The sequence below is a fragment of the Capra hircus genome, chromosome 4, assembly GCF_001704415.2.
Source record: "Capra hircus breed San Clemente chromosome 4, ASM170441v1, whole genome shotgun sequence".
Lineage (NCBI taxonomy): Eukaryota > Metazoa > Chordata > Mammalia > Artiodactyla > Bovidae > Capra > Capra hircus.
Window position 1 is genome coordinate 88,986,530 of NC_030811.1, and position 15,469 is coordinate 89,001,998.

Here is a 15,469-nt window from a genome sequence, read left to right on the forward strand (position 1 = left end):
CTCTGTGCAACCCCATAGACGGCAGCCCACCAGGCTCCCCCGTCCCTGGGATTCTCCAGGGAGTGGGTTGCCATTTCCTTCTCCAATGCATGAAAGTGAAAAGTGAAAGGGAAGTCGCTCAGTCATGTCCGACCCTTAGCATGAACTGCAGCCCACCAGGCTCCTCCATCCATGGGATTTTCCAGGCAAGAGTACTGGAGTGGGGTGCCACTGCCTTCTCCATTTTATTCCTATATAAGCTTAAATATTGTTGCTATGTTATTATACTTTTTCTTTTCCTTAAAGGAAAACTAAACCAGTTTTCTTGTGCCTTTCTAAAATCTGTGCCTCCCTTCAATTTGATTCTTAGGCAATCACTGTCTGTTTTCTTTGCTAAAGATTGGTTTTTCCATTTTCTAGTATCATATAAATGGTATCATAAAGTAATACTTTTTTTTCGCCCTGGCATCTTTCATTCAGCATAATTATCTTGCGATTTATCCATGTTATGGTGTGAATCAGTTCAGTTCAGTTCAGTTGTTAAGTTGTGTCCAACTCTTTGCAACCCCGTGGACTGCAGTACACCAGGCTTCCCTGTCCATCACCAACTCCTGGAGCTTGTGCAAACTCATGTCCATCCAGTCAGTGATGCCATCCAACCATCTCATCTGTTGGCCCCTCTCCTCCCGCCTTTAATCTTTCCCAGCATCAGGGTCTTTTCCAATGAGTCAGCTCTTCACATCAGGTAGCCAAAGTATTGGAGTTTCAGCTTTAGCATCAGTCCTTCCAATGAACACCCAGGACTGATCTTTAGGATGGACTGGTTGGATCTCCTTGCAGTCCAAGGGACTCTCAAGAGCCTTCTCCAACACCACAGTTCAAAAGCATCAATTCTTCAGTGCTCAGCTTTCTTTATGGTCCAACTTTCACATCCATACATGACTATTGGAAAAACCCATAGCTTTGACTAGATGGACCTTTGTTGGCAAAGTAATGTCACTGCTTTTTAATATGCTGTCTAGGTTTGTCATAGCTTTTAAATCAATAGTCTGTTCTTTTTGTAGTCAAGATAGCTAAATAGTATTCTAGTATATGGATATACCACAGTGTGTTTATCCATTCACTTGTTGATAGACATTTAGGTTGTTTTCAGTTTTGTGATACTATAAATAAAGCTCAGAATAAGCATTTGTGTACAACTTTTTATGTGCAAGTATGTTTTCATTTCTCTTTGATACATGCCTAGGAGTGTGTTTAAGCATCGGCTGCTATAATAAAATACCACAGATTGGGTAATTTATAAATAACAAAAATTCATTTCTTGCAGTCCTAGAAGCTGGAATTCTGAGATCAGGACACTGGCATAGTCAGGTGAGGGCTCTCTTCATGGTGTCAGACTTGTCTTTGTGTCCTCACCTGGTGGAAGGGGCTGGGGAGCTCTGGGGGGTCTCTTTTATAAGAACACTAATCCCATTCATGAGCATTCTACCCTCTTGATTCAAGATCTCCCATAGTATTTCTGTTCTAATATCACATTGGGCATTAAGATTTCAACATATGAATTGGGGTGGGAGGGGACACAAACGTTCAGGCCATAGCAAAGTAGTATTGCTGAGTTGTTTGGTAACTCTGTGTTTAATATTTTGAGAAACTATTTTCTGCAATGCCTGCACTATTTTATACATCCTCCAGTATAGTTCATGAGGGTTGCAATTTCTTTACTTCTTTACCAATACTTGTTATTTTCTGTTTTTTTTTTTTCATCCAGCTGTTCATTCTATTATGTGTGAAATGGTATCTTATTATGGTTTTTATTTGCCTTTCCTTATTGACTAATGATACTGAGCATCTTTTTATGTGCTTATTGACCACTTATATGTCTTTAGTTGTTGAAGTACAATTTGTCATTTTTCCTTTTGTGATTCACATTTTAGTGTTCATATCTAAGAAACTTTGTTTTACCCCAAGATTACAAAGATCTTCTTTGTTCTCGTCTAGAAGCTTTATAGTTTTAGATTGTACATTTATGTCTGTGATGCAGTTTGACTTAATTTTTGTGTATAATTTGAAGAAACAGCTGATGCTTATTTTTTCCCATACATATATGTAATTATTCCAGCACCATTTGTTGAAAAAAAATTTTCTTTTCCCATTGAATTCCCTTGGGACTTAAAAAAAATTAGTTAACCATATATGTATGCTCTGTTTCTAGACTGTATTCTCTTCCATTGGTCTACGTGTCTACTTTTTACCAGTACCATTTTGTCTTGATTCCTGTAGCTGAGGGCTTCTCAACCTCAGCACTATTGAAATTTTGGCTCCAATAATTGTTTGTTGGATAGGTAAGAGTTATCCTGTACATTGTAAGATGTTTAGCAGCGTTCCTGGCCTTTATCCAGTGGTCCACATCCACTGTATACAGTGTTATCTATTAGTTCCTTCTGGTTTGTTTTATTTTCTTTTCTGGCTTTGTCTGGGTTGCTTAAACATTGTTTCAGAATTCATGGCATTTTTTTTTATTCCACTTTCTTTCAAATCCATATATGTCTTTTTGTTTAAATTGTGCCTTTTGGGGAAATCCCTGGTGGTCCAGTGGTTATGACTTGACGCTTTCACTGCTGAAGACCCGGATCCAATCCCTGGTTGGGGAAACCAGATCCCATATGCCATGCAGTGTGGCCAAAAAATAAATAAAATAAACCATGACTTTTGTAGGGAATATATATTTGGATCTTGCTTTCTTTTCCACTCTAATAATCTTTGCCTTTTAAATAAAATGTTGAGATCATTAACCTGATGTGATATTGCTATGATTACATTTAGGTCTATAATATCATTCTTATAATTTGTACCCTCCATTTTTTGTTCTTCTGTTCCCACTTTTTTTGCCTAAAAATTGTTTGTTACTGTTGCATTTTATTTTTTTTTATTTTATTTTTTTATTATTGCATTTTAATTGTTGGTATTTTAGTCACCTCTTTATATTATTATTATTTTTAGTGGCTGCTCTAGGAATTAAAGAGTTCATTCCTGATCAGAACATGTCTTTTTAATTCAGTACATCAAAAGCTATTCTGGAGCACATCTAGCAGATGTTTATTACCATCTTGTTGGCCAAAACTGTGTCTCATCATACCTTTATTGCAGTGTTGTCCACAGGCACTGACTAAGTTAGACAAATTAAGATCCGTATTCTGGAATTGGTGGAGAAATCCATCTGCAGTAAAATAGAGGGGCTCTGCTTGCTACCCGAAGAAGTCAATAATTTGTTAACAGCAAAGAAGGGGTTTGAATATTAGGGTAAACAAGAATCAGTGTCTGTGGCAGTAATTAATTTTATCTGTTATACTTTACCAAGACTTTAACATCAGTATCAGTTCAGTTCAGTTCAGTCACTCAGTCGTGTCAGACTCTGTGACACCATGGAATGCAGCAACCTAGGCTTCCCTGTCCATCACCATCTCCTGGAGCCTACTCAAACTCATATCCATCGCGTCGGTGATGCCATCCAACCGTCTCATCCTCTGTTGTCTCCTTCTCCTCCCACCTTCAATCTTTCCCAGCATCAGGCTCTTTTCCAATGAGTCAGTTCTTCACATCAGGTGGCCAAAAGTATTGGAGTTTCAGCTTCAGCATCAGTCCTTCCAATGAATATTCAAGACTGATTTCCTTTAGGATTGACAGGTTGGATCTCCTTGCAGTCCAAGGGACTCTCAAGAGTCTTCTCCAACACCACAGTTCAAAAGCATCAATTCTTCGGCACACAGCTTTCTTTATAGTCCAACTCTCACATCCATACATGACTACTGGAAAAACCATAGCCTTGACTAGATGGACCTTTGTTGGCAAAGTAATGTCTCTACTTTTTAATAGGCTGTCTAGGTTGATCATAGCTTTTCTTCCCAGGGAGCAAGCATCTTTTAATTGCATGGCTGCCGTCACCATCTGCAGTGATTTTGGAGCCCAGGAAAATAAAGTCTGTCACTGTTTCCATTGTTTTCCCATCTATTTGCCATGAAGTGATGGGACCGGATGCCAAGATCTTAGTTTTCTGAATGTTGAGCTTTAAGCCAACTTTTTCACTTTCTCCTTTCACTTTCATCAAGAGGCTCTCTAGTTCTTCGCTTTCTGCCATAAGAGTGGTGTCATCTGCATATCCTGAGGTTATTGATATTTCTCTCAGCAATCTTGATTCCAGCTTGTGCTTCCTCCAGCCCAGCATTTCACATGATGTACTCTGTATATAAGTTAAATAATCAGGGTGACAGTATACATCCTTGACGTACTCCTTTCCCAATTTGGAACCAGTCCATTGTTCCATGTCCAGTTCTAACTGTTGCTTCTTGACCTGCATATAGATTTATCAGGAGCCAGGTCAGGTGGTCTGGTATTCCAATCTCTTGAAGAATTTTCCACAGTTTGTTATGATCCGCGCAGTCAAAGGCTTTGGCATAGTCAATAAAGCAGAAATAGATGTTTTTATGGAACTCTCTTGCTTTTTCGATGATCCAACAGATGCTGGCAATTTGATCTCTGGTTCTTTTGCCTTTTCTGAATCCAGCTTGAACATCTGGAAGTTCACTGTTCATATACTGTTGAAGCCTGGCTTGGAGGATTTTGAGAATTACTTTGCTGGCCTGTGAGATGAGTGCAATTGTGCAGTAGTTTGAGCATTCTTTGGCATTGCCTTTCTTTGGGACTGTAATGAAAACTGACCTTTTCCAGTCCTGTGGCCACTGCTGAGTTTTCCAAATTTGCTGGCATATTGACTGCAGCACTTTCACAGCATCATCTTTCAGGATTTGAAATAGCTCAACTGGAATTCCATCACCTCCACTAGCTTTGTTCGTAGTGATGCTTCCTAAGGCCCACTTGACTTCTCATTCCAGGATGTCTGGCTCTAGGTGAGTGATCACATCATCATGTTTATCTGGGTCATGAAAATCTTTTTTGTACCGTTCTGTGTATTCTTGCCACCTCTTCTTAATATCCTCTGTTTCTGTTAGGTTCATACCATTTCTGTCCTTTATTGTGTTCATCTTTGCATGAAATGTTCCTTGGTATCTCTAATTTTCTTGAGGAGATCTCTAGTCTTTCTCATTCTATTGTTTTCCTCTATTTCTTTGCATTGATCACTTAGGAAAGCTTTCTTATCTCTCCTTGCTATTTGGAACTCTGCATTCAAATGGTTACATCTTTCCTTTTCTTTGCATTTAGCTTCTCTTCTTTTCTCAGCTATTTGTAAGGCCTCCTCAGACAACCATTTTGGCTTTTTGCATTTCTTTTTCTTTGGGATGGTCTTGATTACTGCCTCCAATGTCACAAACCTCTGTCCATAGTTCTTAAGGCACTCTGTCTATCAGATATAATCCCTTGAATCTATTTGTCACTTCTACTGTAGAATCAAAAGGGATTTGATTTAGGTCATACCTGAATGGTCTAGTAGTTTTCCCTACTTTCTTCAATTTAAGTCTGAATTTGGCAATAAGGAGTCCATGATCTGAGCCACAGTCAGCTCCTGGTCTTGTTTTTGCTAACTGTATAGAGCTTCTCCATCTTTGGCTGCCAAGAATATAATCAGTCTGGTTTCGGTACTGACCATCTGGTGATGTTCATGTGTAGTCGTCTCTTGTGCTGTTGGAAGAGTGTGTTTGCTATGACCAGTGCGTTCTCTTGGCAAAATTCTGTTAGCCTTTGACCTGCTTCGTTTTGTACTCCACGGCTAAATCTGCCTGTTACTCCAGGTATCTCTTGACTTCCTACTTTTGCATTCCAGTCCCCTATAATGAAAAGGATATCTTTTTTGGTTGTTAGTTCTAGAAGGTTTTAGGTCTTCATAGACCCGTTCAACTTCTGCTTCTTCAGCGTTACTGGTTGGGGCATAGACTTGGATTACTGTGATATTGAATGGTTTGCCTTGGAAATGAACAGAGATCATTCTATTGTTTTTGAGACTGCATCCACGTACTGCATTTTGGACTCTCTTGTTGACTATGATGGCTACTCCATTTCTTCTAAGGGATTCTTGCCCACAGTAGTAGATATAATGATCATCTGAGTTAAATTCACCCATTCCAGTCCATCTTAGGTCGCTGATTCCTAAAATGTCAATGTTCACTCTTGCCATCTCCTGTTTGACCACTTTCAATTTGCCTTGAATCTTGGACCTAACATTCCAGGTTCCTATGCAATATTGCTCTTTACAGCATCAGACTTTACTTCCATCACCCATTACATCCTCAGTATATTTTAGCATAATTCTTTTTGTTTTTTCATTTTTTTGTTATTAATAATTTATTTTACCAATGAAAGTTATCCCCTTCAAAAAACTACATGAAGTCTAGCTTTTAGTGTTTTTTCCCCTATGCCTCTTATTTCCATTTTATTATTTACTTGGGCTAGGAATGCCCTTTATAATAAACTGTGAATATCTGTACAAAATGGGTCTACAGTAGTAATAATTATAATCTATTAGTGAGTAATTGAATAATTAGTGAATGCATAGAAATTGCTATTTTCTGACTGCAAAATCAAATTTGATAAAAGAATTCAGTTTTATTCTAGCAGAATTATTTTGTCATAAAAGAGAATGAGATTATTTTGTCATAAAAGAGAGAATCTTAATTAAAATCAAAACAGAAAAGTAAAAATTTTAATTTATGCAATTGGGTTGTTTTCTTTTCCATTTTAAAAAGTGGTAAGTGTGATAAACAATTGTTACTTGTAATTTTGTTTAAAAGTCTGAGTAGCATTTGAGTATGTTTCACTTAATATGTTTTAGCACACCATAGATATTCTTGGAAAATATGCCTCATTAGGGGAAAAATAATTGGCATTTGCAAAGCTTAATTACATTTAAAATGTTTGCCTTATGAAAACCCAGCCTGTGATTTTGAAAGCACTTTTCCTGCTTTATTCTCTAATGGGAGCTTGTAGCTCTCCTTTAATAATGATTGAGTTATAAATTCTCGAGGGCAGAAAATGTATTAGCATCTTGTGTGTGCAGAGAGACTGGTTGTTTAGCCTCATGATGATTTGCAGTTTAATAAATGCATACACAGGCATTATCTTATTGAATTCTCTTAACTTTTCCAAGGAGGCAGTAAAAGTTCTCCCAGTTTATGGATAAGGATGCTGAGGCTGGACAACAATGAATGAATGATCAAAATTCATATGACGTATTTTTAGAGTTGAAATAGCTACCCCTCAACCTGAGGCTCTTTCTTCTGCCCCAGCATCCCCAGGTCTCCCATCCGCTGGTATACCACCTCCCTGGAGTTAGCCATATACAATTTGCATGAAGATTTTCCTGCCACCTAGATATTTTCCAGAGGGCGAGCATGGGCAGTTGGGATAGGAAATCATTTACTGTGCAGGATTTGACTCACTTAGCATTCCCAGACCTCACCCACTATGTACTGGCACTGGCCCCCAGTCATTGCAACATCCAGAAATGCACCCCCATTATCAGCTGCCCCAATAGTTTTGACAAAGCATTCTGAACGTCTTTGACCAAACCCATAAGCCTTTTCATATGCAAGTCTGCTCTAGAATGCAGAAAGAAATGTTTAGTGGGGGATAAAGGAATATATGGTACCCCTGAGCAAGGGGAGTGCCAGAGCCTGGAAAAGTAGCTACCAGCTGGGGGAGAAGAATCATCTCAAAATCATGATGATAACAATAGTGATGATGGTAACACTGAGTTATCACTACACGCTAGGTGCTAGGTTACACCACCAACATGTATTATCCCATTTTATTCTCACTGTAGCACCATTACCTCGTGGTGTAGAGTGGTGAGCGACCGTCATCCCTTGTCACAGCCATAAGTTCCTTTCTGGTCTTGCTGCTTCCATGGTTACCCCCATATAGTCCATTCTCCTTGAAATCAACCTGAGCCATTTTTATAACGTGAAATCCGATCATGTCACTCTTCTGATAACTTTCCAACTACTTGGTGACACTGAGTAAATTCTGAAGTCCCACAGTGGCCACAAAGCAGACATGCCTGGCCACATGTCCCTGCCTGACCTCATCTCCTACTCTGCCCAATATGGCATCACTGTAGTCACACTGGCTTTCCGCTGGCTGCCATCTGCATCACTGTTCTCTCCTCTAAGTCAGACTTACTCCCTTACTTCATTTAGTTTCTGACCCCGCCTCACACCCCGGACAGCCCTTCCCAATGGCTCTGTCTAAAATAGCTTCCCCTTCTCCCTCTTCCCTTCACCATGCTTTACGTTTCTGCACAGTACTTAGGGCCACCTGTCGTTGTTAAATGCCTGTTTATCCATCTGTTCATTATTTCTCCTTTCATAATAATGAGAGCTTAGTAAGGGCTTTGTCTTCCTCACCCCTTAGGAAATGGCTTGGCACACATTGATTCAATATTTGTTGAATACATGTGGCATAGAGAAGTTAAGTCATTTGCCTAATGTTCAGAGCTAACAAATGGTAGATTTGTACTTTGAACTCCCAGACTGTCAGAGAAGACAGATGGCAGAGAAGCTTACTTAGGACAGGAAATGGGAATGAGACAGGTCTTTCTCTTTTCTGCCAGGAAATGCTCAGTGTAACTTTTTTTTTTTTAAATACATGCAGTAACTAGAGAATTGTACAAAGGGAAGAGTTAAGGTACAGACGTGTTCAGAGACTTCAAGTCAGGAGTATGCAGGTAAACTGCAACCAAAGACCACTTCTCTTCCTAGAGTACGAGTTTTGCCACATGGTTACATGCCTTAGCCTGGACACTTAATTTTCATGTGAAAGAAATTCATGCAACCTTGAATATGTGACCTTAAAGTAGCTCTGTAGAGGTCATTATGAGCAAATTAATTCAGAGTTAATTCATTTCTAATAGTAGGGAACAAACAATAATTTGGTATGTTTTGCACTTACTACCATTTCTTAAAATATTGAGAAAATCACTGTGTCATCTATGGGTACTTTTTATTAGGAAAGAAGTTAGCCATTCACACTAGAGACTGCAGAAGGAATGGAACTTCATCTTGCAATTCCAGAACAAACTTCACAGTAAGAATTAAGTTTTCACAGGGTGGAGAAAAGCAAAAGAGAGGGAGAAAATCCCTCAGGACAAGGTTTCTCAAATTTGGCTGCTTTCAAGGACATATTCTTGCGGGAGGAGACTGCAAGTTTTCTTTGATCACATTTTAAATTTTATGTTTTACTTTTGTTCATAGTCTAAAAAAATACACACTTGTTTGGGACTATCTGGACCACCATCCTCTGTAACAGAGTGCTGCCACGGGAACCATACCACTAAACCAGAACTGCAGTCCGTCTGCTAATTCTTGCTTTGCTTCTTTGCTTTACAGGCATGTATTCAATATAGAAATTTTCCTCTTCCAGCTCTTAGTATTGTTTCCTTTCATCCGTTTCTCCTTCTGTACCAGAACTCCCAGGGAGCCTAGCTTGCTGTATGTTGAACCCCTTATAATATTTTTTAATTATATCAAATTTTTAAATGGTTTGTGTTTTTGACTAGGGGGAAGCAAGGGAAGTTGACAGAATAGATCCTCAAGTGATATGGACTCAATTTCTTGCTGGAATTTGCAAAGCCAATTTAAGTACGATTTTAGTTGTCAGAAGATTGTTTTTTAAATGTAGAAATTCAAGAATGCAAATTTTGAAGAACTTGGAATCTTTTTTTTTCATTTCAATTATAGTAGTAACCACAGAGCTCAGCTAGCAGGATATCACAGCGTGTTCACCATAAGGAAATCACAGTAATAAAAACAGCCTCTCTTCCTTGGGTGTTGGGTGCTCTCTTTGCCCTGCACCATTTCCTGTGTGTTATTGATTAGAGGAATAGCAATAAAGAGTTCTGTAGGGGTGGAAAATTAAATCATGGTGACTAGCTAAGTAGTGATGAATGAATTTGAGGAGAAGAAATATAATGATTCCTTACAATGTAGAAATGATGCTTCCAGAGCTTTTCAGGATTATTTGCCTCTCTGTTGGGGCCGAAATAAGGCTTATGTGAGGACGACAAAAAAATAAGAATGCCTGAAATTCAGAGTGATTAAAACAAAAATGAAGGCAAAACAGTTCACAGGGGAGAGGTACAGATGGAAGAGAGGTCTTTAACTTGAGATATCCCTCATGCCTGCGGGCTTCTGGGGCTTGGGCTCCCAGAGGGATGAGCTGGTTTCAGTACTTGTTGGGACTGACTTGCTGGTCCTGAAACCTCTGGGCATGTCTCTGCACATTAGCATTTACAAATAAACAACTCTATTAGAACTACATTTTAATAGAGCCCATTACTGCAAAGGGTTACACATGAATGAAGATGAGAAAGAAAGAATGTTAGACCTTCTAATTCAATTTCACTTATCTTTCACCACACCTAGAAGGCTGTTGGTCACAATGGAAACAAATTATAATTTGAAAAAAATTACTTTATTAAATTCATACCTGTATACAATACACATTGTCATTCTAATCTCTATCTAAAATGAAATTTAGAATGGAGTTTTTGATAAATATTTTCACTTAAAAGGGTAATTTCAAGATTCTAGTCAATGCTTTTTCTGAAATCAATTAATATGTGTGGGATGATTCGTGAGAAAAGAAGTATATATATACACGAACAGCATACATGGAATATTTTTGAGAATTTCAGCCAAACACAGATATAGTAGTTTTAATGACTGCTTTTTAAAGTCCAAAGTGTTTTTGCCAAAGTGCCCATATAATCCAATTTTAATGTACTGATAATTTAAACTTGTTTTACATAAAAATTGATTTATAGCTTGTAATCTGTTCTATCTCTCTGAATTGGAAGCATACAGCAATTTCATCCCCCTGATTTCAGCCCTCAAATGTTCAGAATGAAAGAGATATTAAGAAAATTCATAGAATAATGAGTTTCTATTATTAGCAGGGTAATGTGGGGAGATTTGGGGTGCTTCAGGAAAAACTTAACCACCTGAAAATCACCAACCTCCTTTCATCTAATAGAACTTGAAAATATATCATTAAAATCAAATTTTAAAAAACACTGTTACCCTCAGGAGCTGTCTTACACAAAGTCACTTCTTTGGGAGGTATAGGGCAAGCATCTGGTCCTGAGGCTCAGAGATGAGGATGTGTATACTTACACCATCTTTTTCTTTGTGGTCTAGACCATTAACAGCAACCCTGGGAAGGGGCGCTGCGAAGAGTAGTGAACTGAGAAGGTTCTCCTGCTGTGGGGAGCCCCAGAATCAGGACCCTTAGCCTCAGATGCAGCGGGAAGGCACAGAGGGAAGTCACTGCCAAGGAAAAGGGACCTGCAAGGAAACCAAGGGAACTGCATTACAGTTGTCCTTAGGACCACTCATCCTGATTTCTGTAGGCTCTGAACTGTTGTGATTAGTGTAGAAAGACTAGGGGAAGGTGGTGGGAGATTGTGGGTGGGGAGATTTGCTTAAGCCCTTCATGGATTTCTGTTTAACGTTCTATGAAAGAACACTAGGGTCTTCCAATACCTACTTTACTGTAATCGTGTTTGACGCAGGCAGGCAGGGCGTCTAAGCACTGGACACTAAAAATTGACTTCTCTAGTCAACTTGGAAAGCCAGGTGGGGTTGGGAGGTTCTGTGCTTGTATCTCTAACTCCATAGACAAGACTGATCCTGGGAATGAAATAAATTATTTCTGGAGCCCCTCAACCTTGGAGCTCTAGGACTACTACTAGGGAGCGGGTATGTGGGTGGGGATGTGAACCGGTTTAACAGAATGAGGGGGTGTGGACAGAGGGGCAGAACTTCCCTGAGGGCTTAGCAACAGGGACTGTGGGCAGTCACAGTACAGACTCCCCAGGTCTTTACCACCTACTGCAGTTCTGAGGGTAAAGGAAAGGAGGTAGGTGACAGTTTGCTGGGGTCTTCCCCCTCTTTCTCATCGCACACTGCAGTCTTCACTTTCAACCTCCCACACACTCCAAATTTTATCACTCTCATCCACACCATAATAGGTCCCTGTTTTCTGTTTTCTGGTGGAAGAATATTTCTTTCTGGTGTCAGTAATGATAATTTTAAGATACATCCCAGATAAGATAATAAAATAAGAAGAGCCATGAAATGGTTACTGTCAACCACCCCTCTCTCCTTTACTGATAAAACATTCCTGGTGGCGATGTTGACATGCTGACAAATAGTTCTTCAAGGCTTCCTCTGAAATCTCCAGCAGCAAAGTACCTGGGGAATGGACTGGAACAAGAGAACAACTCCAGCATGCAGACACCTTTTGAGTGGAGAACGGACAATGGCTAAGATTTTGGAAGTACAAAAGCTAGTTGTCTTTGTTCTTTAGAATCCTCACCGCTGGACATAGTGCGTGTTCACTCAATTGAATGAGCCTTCTTAGGGCACTGAAATCTCTCCCTTTGAGCTTTGCCCAAATCTTCCATCTAACATCCTAACTCCTTACCCAGTGGACAGCCCAGATGCAATTATTTTCAACTAAATTCTACTAGAAACATTTCCATATCTGTGACTATTCAAAAGCATCTTGACTCTTGTGATTTCAGATAAAGCCCACATACTATTGAATACTTTGAGAACATTGGAAAGAAAGAGATACGCCAGACTTTAGTTTATGAATGGGCTGAACTTTGTGGAAAGCATATACCTCTTTGCAGGAAGAACCTCTTCAGGGATCATCAGCTTTTGCCCACTCGCAATTTTTCTCATTCTGATAGCTGGGGGAGAAGTGGTTTTGCTGTCACAATATCCAAAACACTGATTATTGTAGCTCTCCCCTTTAGCTTTAGATGCTATGTGATCCAGTTCTCCTATTTAATAGATAAGGAGACTGACTTCTCCTGGTCTACTTCTAGTCAGAAGTGGTAGAACCAAAGAACCCATCTCCAAACTCTCAAACTAGTGACATTTCCTCCCACAGGATAACTGTTTCTGCAAAAGACAGAAGGGGTAAGGGGTTCTCCTCAGACGTATGCAAGCTGTCCGCTCAGTTATAGGGAATAGACATCACTGAAGAGAATTAATAAGGTAGAACTATTTATTTATATAGATACACACACAAACACGGCAACATTCCAGGCACATGAATTCAAACAGCGCTTGCCAAACAGTACAGAGAGAACGGAGCCATTTATGTAAACCAAAATGAATAATGTACATTTTCCATGGGCCAAGTCTGAAGTTGCATGGCACCCTGATAACAGTGTTTACCTCTGGGGAGGACTCTAGATCGGGGGGTAGTAGTCAAAGGAGAGTTCATCCTTATGGATATTGTTTGTATTTTTATGAGGAGAATCTACTTATGGGTTAATTATTTAAGAATTAGTTTAAAAGAGTAAAGCTACAATTTTTATTTGAATTGTCCTCTATGAGTTCACCACTGAACGTTTAAGGCTTCAGTTGCCAATGGGTCACTAAATCAGGTGCATCATTCTATCAGCAATGAGCAGTGAGGGGAAAATATTCTCCTTTGGAGAGGAAAGACCCATCTCACAATGATTTCCCAATTACCCTTTCCCCTTACTTAACAACAACAACAAGAAACATCTTTTAAAAGAGAAAAGCTGCTTCCCTGGGGAAGAGTGAATAATCCTTTTCTCTTCCAATATTGACTTTGGAGATGTCAGTTTTGTTAAAGGTGTGGAAAGCATGAAGTGGTAAATTTTGAAATGATTCTTATAGTTTATGTAGAAAAAGGTAATTTTTAGGAAACTGGTCTTCTTATGCTAAATAAGGAACAGTTTTCTCTCCAACCTCCATTTCTCCCCAGACTTTAGGGATGGTTTTGTTACTTCTCTGTTGATGACCAAAGCATCTCAACTCTTCATGAAAAGTCTGAGGCAGATCACAGGGACCTTTGCTGGAAATATACAAACATATACTTATGTGTTTGTATACATCAATAATACAGTATGTGTGGGTATGCTATTTGATGAAGTGCTGTAAAATTCTTCTCCCATTCCCAAGTGCCATCAAGCTTCTGCCAAGACAGCTAAATTGGCTTTTCTGATTCCTGCCAAATCCTGTTTAGGCAAACCACCTGTGGTCTCAAAGTTGTGTTACTATTTCCATATACTTGTGAATATTTTCCGCTCAAAATAGAACTACTCCCCCTGCCCCTTTCTCATCCATGTGGTGTCACACACGTGTGCATCAAAGGTAAAGTGGTGACATGTCCTTTTTATTCTTTGCCCTACAAGCTCAGGACCTGGTCCGATTGCCATTCTTACACTTGTAAATACAGCAAATAGGCTCATTTCTTGAGTGCCTGCTCTGTGCCTGACCCTGTGCCTGGGACCTGAGAGAGGGTGGTGAATACAGTGGATGTGAGCCCTGCCCCCATGGAGCTTATGTTACCTCTGCTATGATATGTTTTAAAGCGGGATCACTCAGCTCTGTGGAGCTCCCCAGTTACCAGGGCAACAGCACTTTCAGATGCGTTAAGAAGTTCTAACGAATGTGCAGTATCATGCTCCGTTCTGCAAACAAAGCCATTTATTTTAGGCTGAAGCATTTGCAGCAAAATTTAAATAATTTATCTGGATTGTGTCATTGAACACTTTATGATATCTTTTTGGTCTTCTTCAGTAGCACATTTATTCAATAAAAGCTTTGTCATCTTAGATTTTTTTCAACTAACTCTTCAAGCTAGATGTATGAACTAAACAGGAAGATGGTCCCAAGATTCTATGCCTATCTGAGAGAAGTGTTATATAGGTCATTACCAAAGTGAATCAGGACTTCAAGTATTGTTTTACTCAATGCTCAAAGGTCTTGGGACAGAAATAACAAAAAAAAGAGGCTTTGCTGGGCCACAGCTGCTACTAAACTTTACCTATTCTGAACCAAAGAGCTGGAAACACCCCTGATCCACCCATCTCCACCCAAGAAAAAGTACTGAGTCCTGAAATTCCCATTAAAAAAATGGAATCTTTTTGGTTAGCTTGGCATTGCTCTTGGAAAGAGGGCCTGTCAATCTAGGGGGGCCAGCCCTAAACTTGGGCTTGGCATCAACCTTTTGTAAGATTCATATGTGCAGGTCCCAGCCAGGGAATGAGGCACCACAGGTGAGCATCACTGTTTGAAAGCTTGGAGGGAGAGAGAGAAAGATGCTGGGCAGCCTCACCTGGAGAGACTCGGAGGGCCACAGCCCTGAGAGAGCACTCTGAACACGGAGGCACAGCATCTGGAGACAGGTTGCTGCTCAGCTCTATAGAAAGCCAGCTCTTGTTTGCCTCTGATTTTTTTCTTAATTTATTTATTTTTAATTGAAGGATAATTGCTTACAATATTGTGTTGGTTTCTGCCACACATCAATATGAATTAGCCGTAGGTATACCTATGTCCCCTCCCTCTTGAACTTTCCTCCCACCTCCCACCCCCCACCCTATTCAGTGATTTCTGATATGTTTTAAAGCACAAAATCAAACTTTCTTCTTTCAGAATCTTAATGAGGGATTTCTTTGGTGGTCCAGTGGCTAGGATCCCTCGATTCCACTGCAGGG